The 20434-nt window shown below is 39.7% G+C and overlaps 1 protein-coding gene and 1 long non-coding RNA gene across 2 annotated transcripts in view; both read right to left on the bottom strand.

Annotated features, from left to right (window-relative positions):
* SLC16A10 (solute carrier family 16 member 10) overlaps positions 1–20434 on the bottom strand; it is a 117327-nt gene that overhangs the window by 53189 nt on the left and 43704 nt on the right. The gene's annotated exons all lie outside the window — the stretch shown is intronic.
* LOC133254395 (uncharacterized) lies at positions 421–19115 on the bottom strand. Its single transcript, XR_009738661.1, has 2 exons — positions 16714–19115; positions 421–9700 (listed from the first exon to the last, which is right to left on the bottom strand). It is a non-coding gene; the product is annotated as an uncharacterized LOC133254395 (long non-coding RNA).

Below are 20434 nucleotides of genomic sequence, written 5' to 3' on the forward strand. Positions count from 1 at the left end.
ACATTTAGCACATTGTATTGGAGAAGGAAATGGCAACCCACTCCAGTGTTCTTGCCTGGAGAATCCCAGGGACGGGGGAGCCTGGTGGGCTGCCATCTATGGGGTCGCACAGAGTTGGACACGACTGAAGCAACTTAGCAGCAGCAGCATATGGTGTTCTGGTTGGACCTCTATTTCCGTATGTATATTACTAGATGGAAATTATTGGAAGATAGAAAAATATTTTAGTTGTTTTAATATTCTCAGGAGCCTATGATAGTGCCAAGAACATACATAATAAACACTTACTTGGAATGGAGAGAATGTTGTTATTCCATATTTTAGATAGTATCTCTTCCATTGGAAAATATTTGCTCTTCAACAGAATTAGGAAACCCTGTGTAGATGTTTAGTCAAATTATATGGGAGGATTAGGGGTAGTTTTCATTTTTTTTTTTTTTACTATTTATTCATTTATTTGGCTGCACCAGGTCTTAGTTGCAGCATGTGGGATCTAGTTCCCTGACCAGGGATCAAACCTGGGCCCCCTGCATTGGGAGCTGAGAGAGTTAACCACTGGACCAGCAGGGAAGTCCCTAGTTTGCAATTTTTAAACAAAGTTTTACCATGCTGGATATAGTGACGGTGTCTTTCAGTTTCTCAGTTTCTATTATTAATAGTAATCATAGACTTGGAAGGGTCAGAAGAGAACAACAGGCCCTTTTATTTTTATGGTGTATAGTATAATCCATAAAACCTTGGATTCTTCGTTATGCCATGTTAAAATTTTACAAAAACAGTGCCAAGTAATAGATTCATTCAAGAATTAATATTTTTGGTCACATAATCTATGACAGAGGAAGGAATATACAATGGAAAAAAGACAGTCTCTTCAGTACGTGCTGCTGGGAAAACAGGACAGCTACATGTAAAATAATGAAATTAAAACACTTCCTAATACCACACACAAAAATAATCTCAAAATGGATTAAAGACCTAAATGTAAGATCGGACACTATAGAACTCTTAGAGAAGAACATAGAACACTCTTTGACAAGATCTTTTTTGATCTACCTCCCAGCATAATGAAAATAAAAGTAAAAATAAACAAGTGGGATCTAATTAAACTTAAAAGCTTTTGCATAGCAAAGGAAACCATAAACAAAACAATAAGACAGCCCTCAGAATGGGAGAAAATATTTCAAATAAAGCAACTGACAAGGGATTAATTTCCAAAATATGCAAACAGCTCATGTAGCTGAATATCAAAAAAACAACCCAATTAAAAAATGGGCAGAAGATCTAAATAGACATTTCTCCAAAGAAGACATGCTGCTAAGTCACTTCAGTCGTGTCCAACTCTGTGTGACCCCATAGATGGCAGCCCACCAGGCTCCCCCGTCCCTGGGATTCTCCAGGCAAGAACACTGGAGTGGGTTGCCATTTCCTTCTCCAATACAATGTGCTAAATGTCTTAAGAGATATAGATTTCAAAAATGTATAATAAAGAAGGGATTAAATATCTCCCGAAAATGCACCAGCTTAGAATCCCTAATCAGCAAAGCGTGTGACATACTGCTGTATCTTCTTCTCATTTGCAATACTGTTTTTAAAATGTATGTAGATGTTAGTAATAAAATTCAGATATTTTAAAATGCTAATGACTTCATAGTGGACCTCTATGGCATTAACAGTATTTCTCAATGAACTGTACTTTTCTATATTTACTGTTGTTGTAGAGTGGCATACCTATGTATGTAATGAATTGATTTTGAGGTTGTTGGCACTTCTATAGGATTCAAGTTAGCTATTACATAAAGTCCATTTTCCCTTAAAAAAAACAAGAAAGAAAGAAAGACTTTAGAGTGCGTTTGTACACTCGTATTCGAATGTGTGTGTTTGATGTTAACAGAGAGAAACATCCAAAAAAAAAGACCAGGTAGGAAAATCTTTTTTATAAAGTAACAATCAAAGTGGTTAGCATAAATACAAATTCAATTCAAATCCTGTGTAACCGTTAGCAGTTATAGTAAGGCGACCATAAAAGTACAAATTAAATACAAATTTTAAAAAACAATAAATTATAAACTACATATATATCTAAAAGTAACAATCAGCTTTCCAGTTTCCCCATCCAGACCCTCTTTGTTTACTACTCCATACTAAGAACAAATCCTCATTTCTCAGCATGGCCAAAGGAAAATGCAAATCACTCGGAAGAAGTGGTTAGGTTTAATATTTAAAAAGAGTTTCCTGCATATTAAGTAAAACAAAAATGTTATAACTACATGGATGTAAATGACTACAAGGACAAAATGTTTACAATTGAAAACACCCAAAGGGAAGACTTACTGTGGTTAGTTGAAGGCTGATAAATACTCTTTCGCCCTGTTTTGAGAGCTCCAACCCCCATTTCCACTTGATCTTGGCCTTTTTCACAACATCTTTGCTCTGTAATAGAACATTGGTCTAATAGCCTCAAATAAACATTTAAATATTATTTAACAAAGTTTCAATGACTTTTGGAGTGTGGTATTGTCTGGCAACTACATAAAAATTCAGAAACGAGTAAACTGTACTTGATTTGACCATTTTATTGCCAATCGAAAGGTTATTTGGTAGCTATATTTCACTTAGGAGTGGTTCTGAAGTTATTTACTATCAACTTCTGTTAGTAGCAGCAGAGTGAAGTGGTCAAGTAAGTCCTCTTACAGATAATAACTGTGTTGGGGGAAAAAAACTTATTTAAACACAGTGGTAAATGTTTTAAAACAGACAGAAGTAGCAGAGTTTTCTTCCCTGGTGGCTCAGACCGAAAAGAACCTGCCTGAAATGTGGGAGACCAGGTTCAATCCTTGGATTGGGAAGATTCCCTAGAGAAGGAAATGACAACCCACTCCAGTATCCTTGCCTGGAAAATCCGCATGGACAGAGAAGCCTGGCAGACTACAGTCCATGGCGTCGCAGAGAGTCTGAGAGACGAGCAACTAACACTTCCTTTTCCCTTTTATACCTGGAGAAGCTGAATCTGCAAGAAATAAAAATTACCAGTTTGTGGGCCTTCTTGAAGATCAACAAACTATGCAGATGCTGGGTGGACTAGTAAGGGGCCAGACTAAAAAGCAACAGCTGGAGAGGGAAAAAAAAAAAGCAACAGTTGGAAACTATATGAACTGAAAACAGAGATACCAGCTGCTACGTACCACAGACAGACAGACTTTGCAGTTTGAGTCCAGGCAAAATAACTGCCTCCTAGGAACAAAAACTCAATAATACTTGGAAAAACAAAATGGAGTTAAGAGTTGTTTTAAATATTATCTACAATGTTCAAGTATTCAACCTAAAATTACCAGACATGCAAAGAAACAGATACTAAATATAAATGGACTCTGAATGAACTTAGATGTTGAATTCAGAAACAAAAACTACAAAATATCTATTATAATTATGTTAGAAGTATTGATATTAATGGATAATACTTTAAAAGTAAAATATGGAATTACTGAGTGAAGAGATAGAGAATCTCAACAGTGAAATGTAAACTACAAGAAAATGGAAATTTTAGCGGCGAAAAGTACAATAGCTGAAAAAAATGCATTATGATAGGCTCATACGTAAGAAAGAATCTGGGAATTTGAAGACAAAAATTACCTAATATAAGAAAAGAGAAAAATAATACTGAAGGAGAATGAACAAAGTCTCAGAGATCTTGGAATGGAAATCTAGGAGATTTCCACTACAAGAAATCTTAAAGAAAGTTCCACAACTTAAGTCCAAAGGAAGGACTGAAACATACAAACACACACAACACGCTGCTTTCTCATATTTCTTTATAAGATATATGACTATTTAAAGCAAAAATTATAACAATGTATGTGCAGGAGTGCTTAGTTGCTTCAGGTATCTGCCTCTGTGACTCCACAGACTGCAGCCCACCAGGCTCCTCTGTCCACAGAATTTTCCAGGCAAGAATACTATGGGTTGCCATTTCCTCCTCCAGGGGATCATCCTGACATAGGGATGGAACCCACACCTCCAGTGGCTTCTGCATTGGCAGGCAGATTCTTTACCGCTGAGCCACCTGGGATAGATGTATTATAATACATCTATAATACACATATGATACATATATGATACATAATATGATAACAGCACTAAAGATGGAAGTAAATGAAAATACACTACCATAAGATTCCTATATTTTATCTGAAGCAATTCCATATCAACTTAAAATACATTGAGATATACGTTGTAATCCCTAAAGGTAGCACTTTTTAAAAAATGTAGAAATACAGCTTGAAAGCCAATAGAGAAATTAAAATTGATTACTAAAAATTACTTGATTAATGTAAAGGAAGGCAGAAGAGAAAGAACAGAAGAACAAGAGGCAGATGAGACAAATAAAACCAAATAGCAAAATGTCAGACCTAAATATGACCATATCAGTAATGATATTACAGAAAAAGAAAGACTCCAAGCAAATGGCAAAGACTATCTAACTGGATTAAAAAAAATCAAAAATCACTTATATCCTGTTTAAAGAGATGCAGTTTAAATACAAATACACAAATAACTTGGAAATAAAAAAGATGGGAAAAGATATGCCATGAATTAATAACCCTAAGAAGACTGGAATGGCTGTACTAATACCAGACAAAACAGACTTCAAGGCAAGTAGTTTTACTAGAAATAAAGAGGGATTCTAATGATAAAAGTCTCAACACATCAGGAAGATACAACAATGACAAACCTATATACACCTAATATAACAGAGCTCCAGAAACACAAGAAGGAAATTTGATCTCTACTTTACACCATATTTTTACTTACCTCAAAATGAATCATAAAAATGAAATTTGAAACTGAAAAGTATAAAACTTCTAGGAAAAAACATAGGAGAAAATCGTTGTTACCTTGGGTTAGGCAAAGATTTCTTAGACACAACATCAAAAACATAATCCATAGATAAAACTTCACTTCAGCAAAATTAAGAATTACTATTTGAAAGACATTTTTAAGAAAATGAAAAGGCAAGCCATAAACTGGGAGGAAAGACTAGCAAGTTATATATCTTACCAAAAAAAAAAAAAAAAACCCTGCACCCAGATTATAAAAAGAACTCTCAAAACTCAATAAAAACCAAGCAACCTACTGTAAAAATAGGTTAAAAAGATTTGAACAATCTCTTCACAAAAGATATACAAATGGAAAATATTCATTTTTGAAAAGATGCTCAACATCATTAGCCATAAGGAAAATATAAATTAGAACAATGAAAAAAACCACACACACCTATTCAAATGGCTAAAATAGCTAATCATACCAAATGTTGGTAAGGATGTTAGGATGTAAGGATGTCTGTCATACACTGCTACTGGGAATTTAAAATTGGACAATCATTTTGGAAAACTGAGTAGGGATTTTTTTTTCAGCTAAATACATCCCTATTATATGATCCAGCCATTCCGCTCCCAGGTATTTACCTAAGAGAAACAAGAGCATATGTCCATACAAAACTTATCTACAGATGGTTTTGATCGTCTTATTTCTAACAGTCAAAAACTGCAAAGAGCCCAAATATCCAGAAATAAAGTGACTGGATAAACCAATTATGGTATGTTCATATAATGGAACATGCGTGCATGCGTGCTCAGTCGCTTGAGTGGCGTCCGACTCTTTGCAACCCCATGGACTGTAGCCCACCAGGCTCCTCTGTCCCTGGAGATTCTCCAGGCAAGAATACTGGAGTGGGTTGCCACGCCCTCCTCCAGGGGATCTTCCCCACCCAGGGATCGAACCCTCATCTCTTATGTCTCCTGCATTGGCAGGCGGTTCTTTGCCACTATTATCACCTGAGAAGCCCACATAATGGAATACTACCCAGCAAAATACCAGGAGTGAACTATTGATAAATACAACATGGATGAATACCAAAATACTCATACACAGTGGAAAAAAGGCACAAAAGGAATATATAAAACATGACTCCAATTATTAAAAATTTCCTAAAAATATAAGCCAATATACAGGACAGGAAGCGTATCAGTGTTCACCTCGTTGTGGAGAGGGATACAGAGGGAGGGGGACTGTCAAAGACACCAAGAAACCTGAATGTGATGGACACGTTCATTATCTGGACTGTGGTGGTTGTGTCTCACTGGTGTATACATATGACAAAACTCATCAAATTACCTACTTTATTTCATGTCATACAGCTTATTTCATGTCAATTACACAATAATGTTGCTTTTAAAAAAAATAAGAGAAACCCTGTATTTATATGACATGGTAGATGTTCACTAAACTCAATTGTAATCATCATTTCAGGATAAACTGGAAGGAAAAAATAGAAACTATATGGAGGTTTTCAACAATAACAAAAAAATAGATGTCATAAAAAACAAACACACAAAACTGAGAGAACTAAAGGGAGAACTAGACAAATCCACAGTCACAGCTGTATATTTAACCACATCACTCTCAGTAATTAATAGAACAGGAATACCAAAATATAAATGTCTGGATGACAGCATCAAGCAGCATAACTGACATTTACAGAACACTATATCCAACACCAACTGCAGAAAGCTGTTTGCTCTGCCAGCGAAATTTTTAATCACTGATGAGGGTAGAGTTGGGTGGGGAAAGATGGAAGGAGAACTAACACATGCAAAATGCCACTTAATCCATGCGCAGTGCCTCCATAAAACTGTCATCAGATTCTCAGGCAACACGGTGAGGCATTATGTTCATTTTATAGATGGGGAAAAAACAGATTAGAGGTATTTAGCAACTTGCCAAGGTTATTTATGCAACTCTGGTAAGATTCCAGGTGGAAAAAGGAATAAGAAAACATGCCCAAAGTCCTTCATTAAAAAACATCCACCAGACTTCCCTGGTGCGCAGTGGGGAAGAATCCGCCTGCCAGTGCAGGGGACACGGGTTCGATCCCTGGTCTGGGACGGTTCCACCTGCCGTGGAACAACGAAGCTCACGCACCACAACTTCTGAGCCCACGCTGTAGAGCCTGTAAGCAACTACTGAAGCCTGCATGCTCTGGCGCCAGGAGCCACAACTAATGAGCCCCTATGCTGCAACTACGGAAGCCCACCTGCTGCAGAGCCAGCAAACCCAACTACGGAACCTGCGTGCTGCAGCCACTGAAGCCTGAGCTCCGCAAGAGAAGGCACCACAATGAGAAGCCCACCCACCACACCAAAGCGCAGCCCCCACAACTAGAGAAAGCCCGTGGTGCACAGTAACAAAGACCCAGTGCATCCAAAATAAATATTAAAAAAAAAAAAATCCCCCAGAGAAAAAGGAACCCTCCTACACTGTTGGTGGGAATATGAACTGGTGCAGCCATGATGGAGAACAGTATTGTTGCTGTTTAGTCGCTAAGTCGTATCCGACTCTCTGCAACCCCATGGACTGAAGCACACCAGGCTTCCCTGTCCTTCATTCTCTCCCAGAGTTTGCTCCAACTCATGTCCATTGCGGTGATGATGCCATCCAACCATCTCATCCTCTGTCGCCCCGTTGTCCTCCTGCCCTCAACCAGAACATTATGGAGGTTCCTTAACAAATGAAAAACAGAGTTGCCATATAATCCAGCAATCTCACTCTGGCATATATCTGGAAAAACAAAAACTCTAATTAGAAAATGCACCCTAATGTTCACTATAGCACTATTTACAACAGCCAAGACATGGAAGCAACCTAAGAATCCACTGACAGATGGGTAATTAAAAAGATGTGGTGTCTATATATACAATGGAATACTATTCAGCCATAAAAATGGAAATAATGCCATTTGCAGCAACACGGTTAGACCCAGAGATTATCATACTAAGTGAAGTAAGTCAGAAAAAGAAAGACAAATATTAAATACTATATCACTTATGTGTGCAGTCTAAAATATGATACAAATTTATTTACAAAACAGAAACACTCACAGACATAGAAAACAAACATGGTTATAAAAAGGGAGATGAGGTAGGGGAGGGATAAATTAGGAGTTTGGGATTATCAGATAAAAACTACTCTATATAAAATAAACAATAAGGTCCTACTATACAACCCAGGGAACTTTATTCAATATCCTACAATAAACCATAATGAAAAACAATATGAAATCTATATGCTTGAATATATATATGTATATATCTGAATCACTTCACTGTACACCAGAAACTAACACCTTGTATAGTTTGATTTTTAAAACAATTAATTAAATAGCAAAGAAATGAAAGAATATGAAAGCAATATAAAAGATTAACAAAACTAAAAGCTGGTTCTTTGGAAAGATAAACACAATTGACAAAACTTTAGCTAGACTAACCAAAAAAAAAGGACTCAAACGAGTAATACTGTAAATGTATATGCACAGCATGGTAACTATCAGTTAACAGTACTATATTGTACACTTGGAAGTTGCTATGAGCATAAATCCTAAAATGCTTACCACAAAAAATAAAAGTTGCAACCATGTGAGGTGATAGATGTGTTAAGCTATTTGTGGTGATCATTCACACTATGTATGTATATAAAATAAACACACTGCACCCTCAAAAAAAAAACCAACCCACCAGGTACCATACTTGATGCTGATAAAAACTTATCCCACTTTGGAGAAGCTCACAATCTAACTGAATTACATTATGGTTTTCTCCAGATATATGACCAGGAGTAGGACTTCAGGGTCATATGGTAGCTCTATTTTTAGTTTTTGAAGGAACAGCCACACTGTTCTGCCTAGTTGCTGTACTAATTTACATTCCCAGCAACAGTGTAGGAGGGTTCTCTTTTCTCCACACCCTTTCCAGCAATTACTCTTTGTAGACCTTTTGATGATGGCCATTCTGACTGGTGTGAAGTGATATCTCACAGCACTAAAGGAAAGAACTGTCTTAGCCAAATCAAAACTATCTCTGCCATTCTGTTTATTTTTATTTTTGTTTAATTTTATTTTTAAACTTTACATAATTGTATTAGTTTTGCCAAATATCAAAATGAATCCGCCACAGGTATACATGTGTTCCCCATCCTGAACCCTCCTCCCTCCTCCCTCCCCATACCATCCCTGTGGGTCGTCCCAGTGCACCAGCCCCAAGCATCCAGTATCGTGCATCGAACCTGGACTGGCATCTCGTTTCATACATGATATTTTACATGTTTCAATGCCATTCTCCCAAATCTTCCCACCCTCTCCCTCTTGAAAGGACAACAGCGAAAAAGTAGACAGGTAACCAAGTAAGGCCTAACATGGGTGCAACGAGATGAGCTAGAGCTCCATGAGAGGGACCCCTGCCCTGGTCCCCACATCAAACAGCACTGATACGGTCAGACTCATAACCCTGAACTGTCTTCCTTGTTCAGGCTTCAGAGAAGCACATCTCCACAGCCTTTGTCTTATGTCCAGGAAGCGAAAGGAGATTTCACCTAAACGTCATGAAGTAAGCTGTGGCTGTGCCACTGCCAAACTCAGACTGGCACCAGAGCGGCCTCAGATGCCTGCAGAGTAGGAGCAGGAGAAGCACTCAGCTAAGAGGTAAGAGAAAAGCAAATCCTTCCTCTTAGCCCCAACACAATCGATTCTTTCATAATGAAGATTACTTCAAAGCAGTGCTGAGTATTCACTTTCTGTGCCATTCATGGTTCTGGTGCGCTAAGCAGCACGGTTGTCTTAACTCCTGGTGAATACATACACATGTTGGTGAACCTGTAATATGAATGACACATGACACTGCTTATGCAGGAACTAACAGACACGGAACACTAGAACATTTCTGATTTTATTAAACTACTTAATAAGATTTTTAAAATTTTCAAAAATAAATCAAATTCAGCTATTAACAGTTTGTATTTCAAAATTAAAATTCTTGATATTCTGTATTTTGCCTTTTGATTTTTTTCTCTCATGTAACAATTTAAAAGAGATATAATTCACACACCATAAAATTAGATCTCTTATAAAAGTCAGTGGTGTTCAGTACATTCACAAAGTTATGCAACCATCATCATCCAATTACAGACCATTTTCCTCACCCCAAACAGAAACCCAGTACCAACTAATAGTTACTCCCATTCCTTCTTCCCCAGAGCCCCTGGTGACCACTAATCTGCTTTCTGTCTTTATAGAATTGCCTATGCCATTATTCTTGCCTGGAGAATTCCACGGACAGAGGAGCCTGAAGGGCCACAGTCCATGGAGTTGCAAAGAGTCAGACACGACTGAGAAATTTTTCATCATTCTGGACATAAGGGATTACCAGGTGGCGCTAGTGGTAAAGGATCTGCCTGCAATGCAGGAGACAAGAAATGCAGGTTGGATCCCTGGGCCAGGAAGATACCCTGGAGGAGGGCATGGCAATCCACTCCAGTATTCTTGCCCGGAGAATTCCACGGACAGAGGATCCTGGCAGGCTATGGTCCATAGGGTCGCAGAGTCGGACACGACTCAAGCAACTTGGCACACACACATTCTGGATATAAAACATGTTACCTTTTTTAAAAAAAATTTTAATTGAAGGATAATTGCTTTACAGAATTTTCTTGTTTTCTGTCAAACCTCAACCTGAACCAGCCATTCAGTTCAGTTCAGTTGCTCAGTCATGTCCGACTCTTTGTGACCCCATGAATCGCAGAACGTCAGGCCTCCCTGTCTATCACCAACTTCCGGAGTTCACCCAAAGTCATGTGCATCAAGTCGGTGATGCCATCCAGCCATCTCATCCTCTGTCGTCCCCTTCTCCTCCTGCCCCCAATCCCTCCCAGCATCAGTCTTTTCCACTGAGTCAACTCTTCGCATGAGGTGGCCGAAGTACTGGAGTTTCAGCCTCAGCATCAGTCCTTCCAATGAACACCCAGGACTGATCTCCTTTAGGATAGACTGGTTGGATCTCCTTGCAGTCCAAGGGACTCTCAAGAGTCTTCTCCATCACCACAGTTAAAAAGCATCAATTCTTCGGCGCTCAGCCTTCTTCACAGTCCAACTCTCACATCCATACATGACCACAGGAAAAACCATAGCCTTGACTAGACGAACCTTTGTTGGCAAAGTAATGTCTCTGCTTTTGAATATGCTCTCTAGGTTGGTCATAACTTTCCTTCCAAGGAGTAAGCGTCTTTTAATTTCATGGCCGCAATCACCATCTTGCAGTGATTTTGGAGCCCAGAAAAATAAAGTCTGACATGGTTTCCACTGTTTTCCCATCTATTTCCCATGAAGTGATGGGACCAGATGCCATGATCTTAGTTTTCTGAATGTTGAGCTTTAAGCCAACTTTTTCACTCTCCACCTTCACTTTCATCAAGAGGCTTTTTAGTTCCTCTTCACTTTCTGCCATAAGGGTGGTGTCATCTGCATAGCTGAGGTTATTGATATTTCTCCTGGCAATCTTGATTCCACCTTGTGCTTCATCCAGCCCAGCGTTTCTCATGGTTTACTCTGCATAGAAGTTAAATAAGCAGGGTGACAATATACAGCCTTGACGTACTCCTTTTCCTATTTGGAACCAGTCTGTTGTTCCATGTCCAGTTCTAACTGTTGCTTCCTGACCTGCATATAGGTTTCTCAAGAGGCAGGTCAGGTGGTCTGATATTCCCATCTCTTGAAGAATTTTCCACAGTTTATTGTGATCCACACAGTCAAAGGCTCTGGGTATACATATATCCCCTCCCTTCTGAACCTCCCTCCCATCTCCCTCCGCATCCCACCCTCTAGGTTGATACAGAGCCCCTGTTTGAGTTTCCTGAGCCATACAGCAAATTCCCATTGGTGATCTATTTTACATATGGTAATGTAAGTTTCCATGTTACTCTCAACATACATCTCACCCTCTCCTCCCCTCTCCCCATGTCCATAAGTCTATTCTCTACGTCCGTTTCTCCATTCATGCTTCCATTTTTGTCTAGCTTCTTTCATTTAGTATAATGTCTTCAAAGTTCATCCAATTTGTAGGATATGTTAGTACTTTGTTCCTTTTTGTAACTAATATTTCATTTATGAATATACCACATGTCATTTATCCATTCATTGATTGACACCTAGATTGTCTCCTCTTTTCAGTTATTATGAACCACACTACTGTGAATATTTGTGTACAAAGTTCTACAGGCACATATATTTTCTATGGGCACATATATTTTATTTTTTCCTTTGCTGCCTGTGCTTCTGATGTCATAGCTAGGAAATCACTGCCTTACCCAAGGTCATGAAGATTTATGCCTTATGTGCTCTTCTGATAGTTTTACAGTTTCAGTTTTTTAAGTCTTTAATCCATTTTTAATTAATTTGTGTACATGGTATGAGATAGAGAGTCCATATTCATTCTTAATGTGGCTGTCCAGTTGTTCCAACACCATTAGTTAAGTCTATCCTATCCCCCACTGAATTGTTTTGGCTTCCTTTGTCTTAATAATTTTTAATATTTAGGACAAAAAAAAATCATATCATTTAAAAAAATTTATTTTTTAGTTTTACATACATAACTGTTACACAATAAATTGCACATAAAGTATTCAGTGAGAAGCTCTGACATGTATATGCTCATGCGACCACTTCTACAATCAAGACAATGAATATTTCTATCACTCAAAAAGTTTCTTCATGCCCCTCTGTAATTCTTCCCTCCTGTCACTTCCCATACAACACCGATTCATTTTCTGTCACTGTAGATTAGTTTTTAGACTTATTTACATGACTAGAATCATACAATATCTACTTTGGTTTATACTTTTACATTTATTTTTTTGGCCACGCTGTTAGGGATGTGGGATCTTAGTTCTGCAGCCAGGGATACAACCCGTGCTCCCTGCAGTAAAAGTGCTGAGTCCTGACCACTGGACAACCAGAGAATTCCCACATTTACTTTTCTCTTTGGTTGCACTTGGGTCTTTGTTGCTGCACAAGGGCTTTCTCTAGTTGCAGTGAGCAGGGGCTACTCTTCATTGCTGCGTGTGGGCTTCTCACTGCGGCAGCCCCTCCTGTTGTAGAGCACGGGCTCCAGGCACTCGGCCTTCAATAGCTGCGGCACCTGAGTTCAGTAGTTGTTGAACACAGTTGTTGTTCCACAACAAGGGCTTAGCTGCTCCTCAGCAATGTGGAACCTTCCCGAACCAGGGATGGAACCCATGTCCCCTGAATCAGCAGGCAGACTCCCAACCAGTCTACCACCCCTACATTTACTTCAATTTACATCTTTGTAGAAAATTATTCAAAGATTACAGTTGGAATACATTATTTTTTAATCCTTAAATCATCATAGACTGGGTCTTGTTACTAGTACACCAAAATATCTTTTTTTTTTTTTCAAAATATCTTGAAAACAGTGGTTTTGCTGAAGTAGGGTAAATAATTCTATAGAATAATTACATAGTAAGTTTTGAATATGTCTTTATTTTACTTTACTACTCCTCCAAACATTACAGGTCTATCAAAAGAAAACACTTTAAATAATAACTGAATTGATAACTGAATTGATTGCATTCAATTATCTTTGATATTTTGCTTTCAGTTATCTAAAGCCACAACTTTATATATTTCCTAGTTTTGTTGCTATGAAGGTTGTCAAGATACAGAGCATATCTTAACCATTTTCAGACATATGGTACGTAGGACTCCATTTGTACTTTAGAAGCAGGCTGGGTTGGCAACATTCTGTTTCTTCAAAAGAGTGTTTATAATTATCTTTCAAAATATACAGGCAAGCTTTTGCTCTTTTCTATACACAGGTTCCTTTGTGGCTCAGCTGGTAAAGAATCTACCTGCAATGCAGGAGATCTGGGTTCGATCCCTGGGTTGGGAAGATCCCCTGGAGAAGGGAAAGGCTACCCACTCCGGTTATTCTGGCCTGGAGAATTCCATGGACTGTACAGTGAATGGGGTCGCAAAGAGTTGGATACAACCGAGCAACTTTCACTTATACATAGATTACATTTCACAGTAAAAGAAAGAGGAAAGGAAAAGGAAAAAGCATCTCAGAAGGTCACACCACTGATAAACACTCTACATCCTGGTGAACTTCCCTGGACAGTCCAGTGGTTAAGATTCGGTGCTTCCACTGCAGGGCGCAAGGGTTCGATCCCTGATCAGGGAACTAAGACCCGTATACTGTGCAGCCCAGCCAATGGGGGGGTGGGGGGGTGGGGTGTGGCGAAGAGGGGAAGAATGGGTGGAGTCACTACTGTTTACATATGAATTCAGCTTTTGGAGGAATTGAACCAAACCTACAGCTCTCCAGGATGTCACTGCCTGAGGCAACCAGGGAGGGGAGGGACCTTCTACACAGACCAACTCCAATACTATCAGAAGGGCTGGGAGGGAAACCAAGGGAAAGAACATCCAAGCAGCACCATGGTGGGCCAGGCACACAGCCAAGGGCTTTCCGCATACATATGTCATTTAAGCCTTGCAACAGCTCTGGCAGACAAGGATTATGGGCTCCATTTCACTGGGAGGAAAGCTAAAGCTCACAAAGATTACTTCTCCAAAAAGCCACAGAGCTGGTTAGTACAGTGCTGGCTCAGGGCCAGCTTGCTGAGGATTCATTCACCAAATACACCAAATTGACTGACCCATCAATGACAGAAGAAAGATCTAGGAATTGGAAAAACAAGCAAACCATCAAGATGAATAAGATGACCAACGAAGGGGTTCGAAGACCAGATTCTAGTTTCAGCTCCTTGACATCACACACCTCCCTGTCTGAAATACACTCCTGCCATTCTGTACCCCATTTATTTATTTATTCCAACTCTTACTAGGTAATAATTATTTTTTTTTAAAAAAGCATTTGTTTCACTTTATGCTTATATAATGTGTACTCAGCTGGTAAAGTATCCGCCTGCAATGCAGGAGACCGCAGTTCGATTCCTGAGTTGGGAGGATCCCCTGGAGGAAGGCATGGCAACCCACTCCAGTATTCTTGCCTGGAGAATCCCCATGGACAGAGGAGCCCAGCAGGCTACAGGCCATGGGGCTCACAAAAAGTTAGACATGACTGAGCAACTAAGCACACGATGTGTACTGTATGCCAGGTAGTTCTAAGTGTTTATTTTTAACTATTAATCCATTTAATCCTCGTAACAACCCTATAAGGAAGGCACCATTAGGATCCCCCTTTTACCTAAGGAACAGAGAAATTAATTTGCCTCAGATTGTGTGTGTGTGAAAGTCACTCAGTCGTGTCCAACTCTTTGTGACCCAATAACTATACAGTCCATGGAATTCTCTAGGCCAGAATACTGGAGTGGGTAGGCGTTCCCTTCTCCAGGAGATTTTCCCAACTCAGGGATCGAATCCAGGTCTCCCACACTGTAAGCGGATTCTTTACCATCTGACCCACCAGGGAAGCCCAAGAATACTGGAATGGATAGCCTATCCCTTCTCCAGGGCATCTTCCCGACTCAGGAATGGAACTGGGGTCTCCTGCATTGCAGGCAGATTCTTTACCAGCTGAGCTACTAGGGAAGCCCTAAGATTACACAGCTAGTAAGTAACCTAGTCAGGATTCAAACACAAGCAGTTGGATCATGCTCTTAACCACTATACATTGCTACCTATTAAAAAATAGATTATCCTGAAAAACAAAACAAAAACAAGATTTTTGTACCAGATTATCCTGGTGGGAAAAAGATACTCTATTATCTTAGAGGACTCAAAACAGAGATGGGCAGGTGGCAGCCTGGATGATGGCCAAATGGAACTCAAGTCTGGAGTTGGTGGATAAGGGTGCACTGGCAGAAAGAGAGGTCAACAATAGCAGCAAACAAGAGTGGACTCTCTGCCCAGTAAGACTGCAACCTCCCCAAAGGCGGATGTAATGCCTGTGTGTGTGTGTATGTGTGTGTGTGTGTGTGTGTGTGTGTGTGTGTATGTGTGCACACATGCTGAGTCGCATCAGTCATGTCTGACTCTTTACAATCCCCTGGATTGCAGTCCACCAGGCTCCTCGGTCCATGGGATCCTCCAGGCAAGAGTATGGGAGTGGGCTGCCCTACCAGACCACAGGGCAGCTCAACACACTCAACAGGATGCCTGGTGCTGAGAGCCAACCAACTGAGGCACCCGAGAAAAGGCAGCGTCTCGGGGAACAGTGCCTTTTTCCACGCACTATTCGCATGTAAACACAAAGGAAATGGCCACATTTCAGCAACAGGTTCACTGAAGACTGTCACACAAGCTTCCATACTATAAAAGAAAACCTCTACGTGAATTTAACAGGAAGTTCTGCCCCCCAGAAATCTCAGTGTGCTGACTGCACTGCACTGCAATTCATCTAGAATGCATTCTCCCTGACTTATACACACACACACATGCTCCAGCACCAACATGCACTCACGTTTTTGTTGTGACAAAAGTAGAGCGCTTTTGTATACTCTATACAAAGAGGTGCTTTAAAGCAAACTAGATATTCTGATACTGTGATGTGTCTCATAATTAAGTACTGCAGTTCATAACTCAAATGTAGGCTTCCATAATTTAAAGTGTGATGGTCTGAAATTAACATCAAACCTGATTTTGAAATTCTCGTTAAGTAAATTATTTTCCCTCAAGCAGATGGAATCCACTGTGCCAAGGTCCCTCTCTCTACCTCCCTCCCCTCCAAAAAAGTAAAATTTCAAAGTAATGATGGAGAAATGAAGAAATAATCTATCAATTGTCTCAGACCTTCTCCAAACAGGTTTAACAGGATTTCTACTGATTACTTTGTCCCATTGCCTTTCATTTACCTCTTGTCACATCCAAAAACCCAAGAGGAAAAGGGTAATTTGGATGGAGGAATTATCAGTAAACCTCCTGAATATGGGATTCCATCCTCAGGGTGCTTGGCTTTACATCATGGAAGACTTGAGGCCCAAGTGGCTAGTCTGTAGTTATACAAATTTGAAACTGAAAAATCACTTTGAATTAAACTGAATTTAAATACAGAGTAACAGCTTTATCACTAAAATAGTATTTGTCAAGTATGTACTTTGTTCTTCCACTCTGATAAAACTGGTTTTATAAACAATAAGTAACTATTAAAGCCACCACAAAAAGCAAAACATTGATAATTCTGACAAACCCTGATACACTGCCTGCTCACTAAAGCTTTACCCTCAGTTAAAGTACCATATTAGGTAGGGATTATTTTTCCTCTTTTCCAACACTGAACTTAACCATATTGCTAGTTTCACATGGCTCCAAATCACTGTATTTTTCCACTTCCCCTTGGCTCTCTTGGAAGCCTGACAGATTGCATGGAAAGATGAAGACTTTCCAAGGTCCAAACACACAGCTGCTCCTTCCAAGGCCAGCTCTAAAACTGACGTGGCTGCCTGGTAGGCATCACCCCAATCAATTATTAATGCCCTGTAGCCGTTTCACATTCCACTCTCCTCACTGGAGAGGCTTATTACTTAACTTAAAAACCCTGATAACATAATGTTAAATGAAAAATGAATATGTTATAACTATGTACAAATTATACACAAATAAACACAAGAACTGGAAGTGAATGTGAAAAAATAAGAACAGCTAATTTGCTAGGATAAAGATTTTTCTTGATTTATAAATTACTATTATTATATTGTTTCTGCAATAAAACCACTAAAGAGGTAATAATCACAATCTGTCATTAGTTAAGCCTCCTTCTGTAAGGGATAACATACTCTTTTGAAGAAACAGAGATTCTGATTTTCTCAATAAAGTGGTTTTTTTTTTTTAATTTTTTATTTATTTATTTATTTATTTTTGGCTGTGCTGGGTCTTTGCTGTGGCACATGGCCCTTCTCTAGCTGTGGCGATCAGGGGTTACTCTTTGTTGCAGTGTGTGGGCTTCTCTTGTTGCAGAGCACAGGCTCTAGGCACTCAGCTTGCAAGCCTAGTTGCTCCATGGCATGTGGGATCTTCCCGGACCAGGGATCGAACTCGTGTCCCCTGCATTGGCAGGTGATTTCCTAACCAGTAGACCACCAGGGAAGTACCAATAAATAGCCTTTCTTAATGGACTGCACTTCATATGCATACAGACAGAACTCTTCAGAATAGAGACGCTTATTATATGGTCCATGGAATGAACTTCTATATTCCTTTTTAAAACTAACTGGTATTCTCTTAGCTAGTGCCACTCCCCCCACTTCTTATCAGACCACTAAATAACCAATTAGTAACCGATAAATATATAAAAGCAGAGAAGGCAATGGCACCCCACTTCAGTACTCTTGCCTGGAAAATCCCATGGATGGAGGATGGGACCCCCTGCAGTCCATGGGGTCGCTAGAGTCGGGCACGACTGAGCGACTTCACTTTCACTTTTCACTTTCATGCATTAGAGAAGGAAATGGCAACCCACTCCAGTATTCTTGCCTGGAGAATCCCAGGGACGGGGGAGCCTGGTAGGCTGCCATCTATGGGGTCGCACAGAGTCGGACACGACTGAAGCGACTTAGCAGCAGCAGCAGCAAATATATAAAAGTGTGAAGAAGCGATTAACAGCATAATCTCTACTCTAGAGTTAAGCATGAGTTTGAGCCCTGGCTTCACTGACCTGCTCTGGGACCATAAGCAGATTAATTAAACTCTCTCTGCCTCATTTTTCTCAAAAGTGGAAAGACCAGCACCTACCCTGGATGGTTCAAGAATTAGCAGAATAATGTAGGTAGAAAAGTGTATAACTAGCTTTCCATAAGTGAAGTGAAGTCGCTCAGTCATGTCTGACTCGTAGCGACCCCATGGACTGCAGCCTACCAAGCTCCTCCGTCCATGGGATTTTCCAGGCAAGAGTACTGGAGTGGGGTGCCATTTCCTTCTCCATATGCACTCAGTAAATGTTAGCAACTATAATAATTATATATGATTGAAACATTTATTGATAATTATCATAGCTAAACAGATGGAATAATTCAAAGAAACTAACTTCTGAGGGACTAGAACCCTGTTCTGAAAAGAAAACACAGAAGTACGCCTGTTTCTGGCCTCGGCCAAGATGAGAAAATATACTGACGGAGCTTCAGACCACAGAGCCAAGGAGGCTGCATCGGGGTTGCGCTGCCTGAATTCACAGGGAACCTGGGAGAGAAGCGGTCCATGCAGGCTCCCTCAGGTCACCTCAAGAAGCCACAGTTTAAAATGCATCCCTCAAAAAAAATAAAATAAAATGCATCCCTCAGCTCTGTGCACAACAGAATCTTGCTTTTCCCTTCACTCCTGTACTCTCCAATCTCTACTTTCTATCCAGTGTTCAGAAACAGTCTCTTTACCCTTTCCCTCCACTCTCCACCTGGAAGGAATGTCTTCCATTCCCCTTGGACAGCTTGTTAGAGAAACAGGTAACAGGAAACCGTGGCGCTGGAGAGCTGACTCTGTGAGAACACATGATAAACAGCATCCATTATCAGATGAGGTGCCGACCAACCGAACACTGCGCAGTGCTCTAACTGCTTATCTGCTACATACTGGTCTTACCACACAGAAGACTGCCAGTTATAGGAAGAAAGAAATGTTTCGTCCACACCTTTGTCTCTTTCACAGCACCTGGTTTGGACTTGCCCCAACGTGTACACATCCCTTCCCTGCTCAAGACCCCACACTTCAAGACTCCCACATTTTTGTGGAGTTAACAAATAAATGAGTGACAACCTCTGAAGAGGATAATGCTACCTAATATTTACTGACTGTCTACTGCTTGCCTCCACCATTCTAAACACTTTGTACTCATTATCTCATTTAAACATTTCAACAATCTTATAAGGTCCCCCATTTTACATATAAGAATATGAAGCTCAGATTAAGAGCCAGGATTCTGGTCCAATCCGTAAATGTAAGAACATATTCTTAGCCATGGTGCTGCACTATTTCCAAGTCAGAGTTCTTTGTCTGTAATATGATAATAACCATGTCATCTCACATGACTTAACATGTTTATTATGAGGAACAAATATAAAAAAACAGGTTGGAAAACATAAAGTGGCTATGCAGATATATTACCATATCGTAAAATAGTCACAAACTGCATAGGATACATCTAATAGGTCAAAAAGAAACTCAATAAGCAATAAAATTATTTAATCTCACACTTCATCTCTGGCACAGCTGTCAGCAGCAGCATGAATCTGACACTCCAAGACACATTTTAGCATAAATCAATGCATGTTCTCTCCACCTACCCTTCAGCTGCAACTGCATAATTATGAAATACAGGGAAGGAGCCAACCAAAGGATTAGTGTCCAAAAAAAGACCTATAAATACCAAGAAAATACTCCTGGCAAAGTCAGCTTCACCTTTATAACCATAACCAAATACCAACACATTGGTTCCTCATTCATCATGTGGAGTAAATGGAATAATTGAAGCAGTCTTCAAAATCTTAGTATCTCTGATTCTAGGACTCTAAGATAATTTTCACTAAAACAGTAAGTGGTTCTCATCTGTAAATCTAAAACTAAGGCACTACTGATTACAACTCTTAA

This window comes from Bos javanicus, chromosome 9 (assembly GCF_032452875.1).
Source record: "Bos javanicus breed banteng chromosome 9, ARS-OSU_banteng_1.0, whole genome shotgun sequence".
Classification (NCBI taxonomy): domain Eukaryota; kingdom Metazoa; phylum Chordata; class Mammalia; order Artiodactyla; family Bovidae; genus Bos; species Bos javanicus.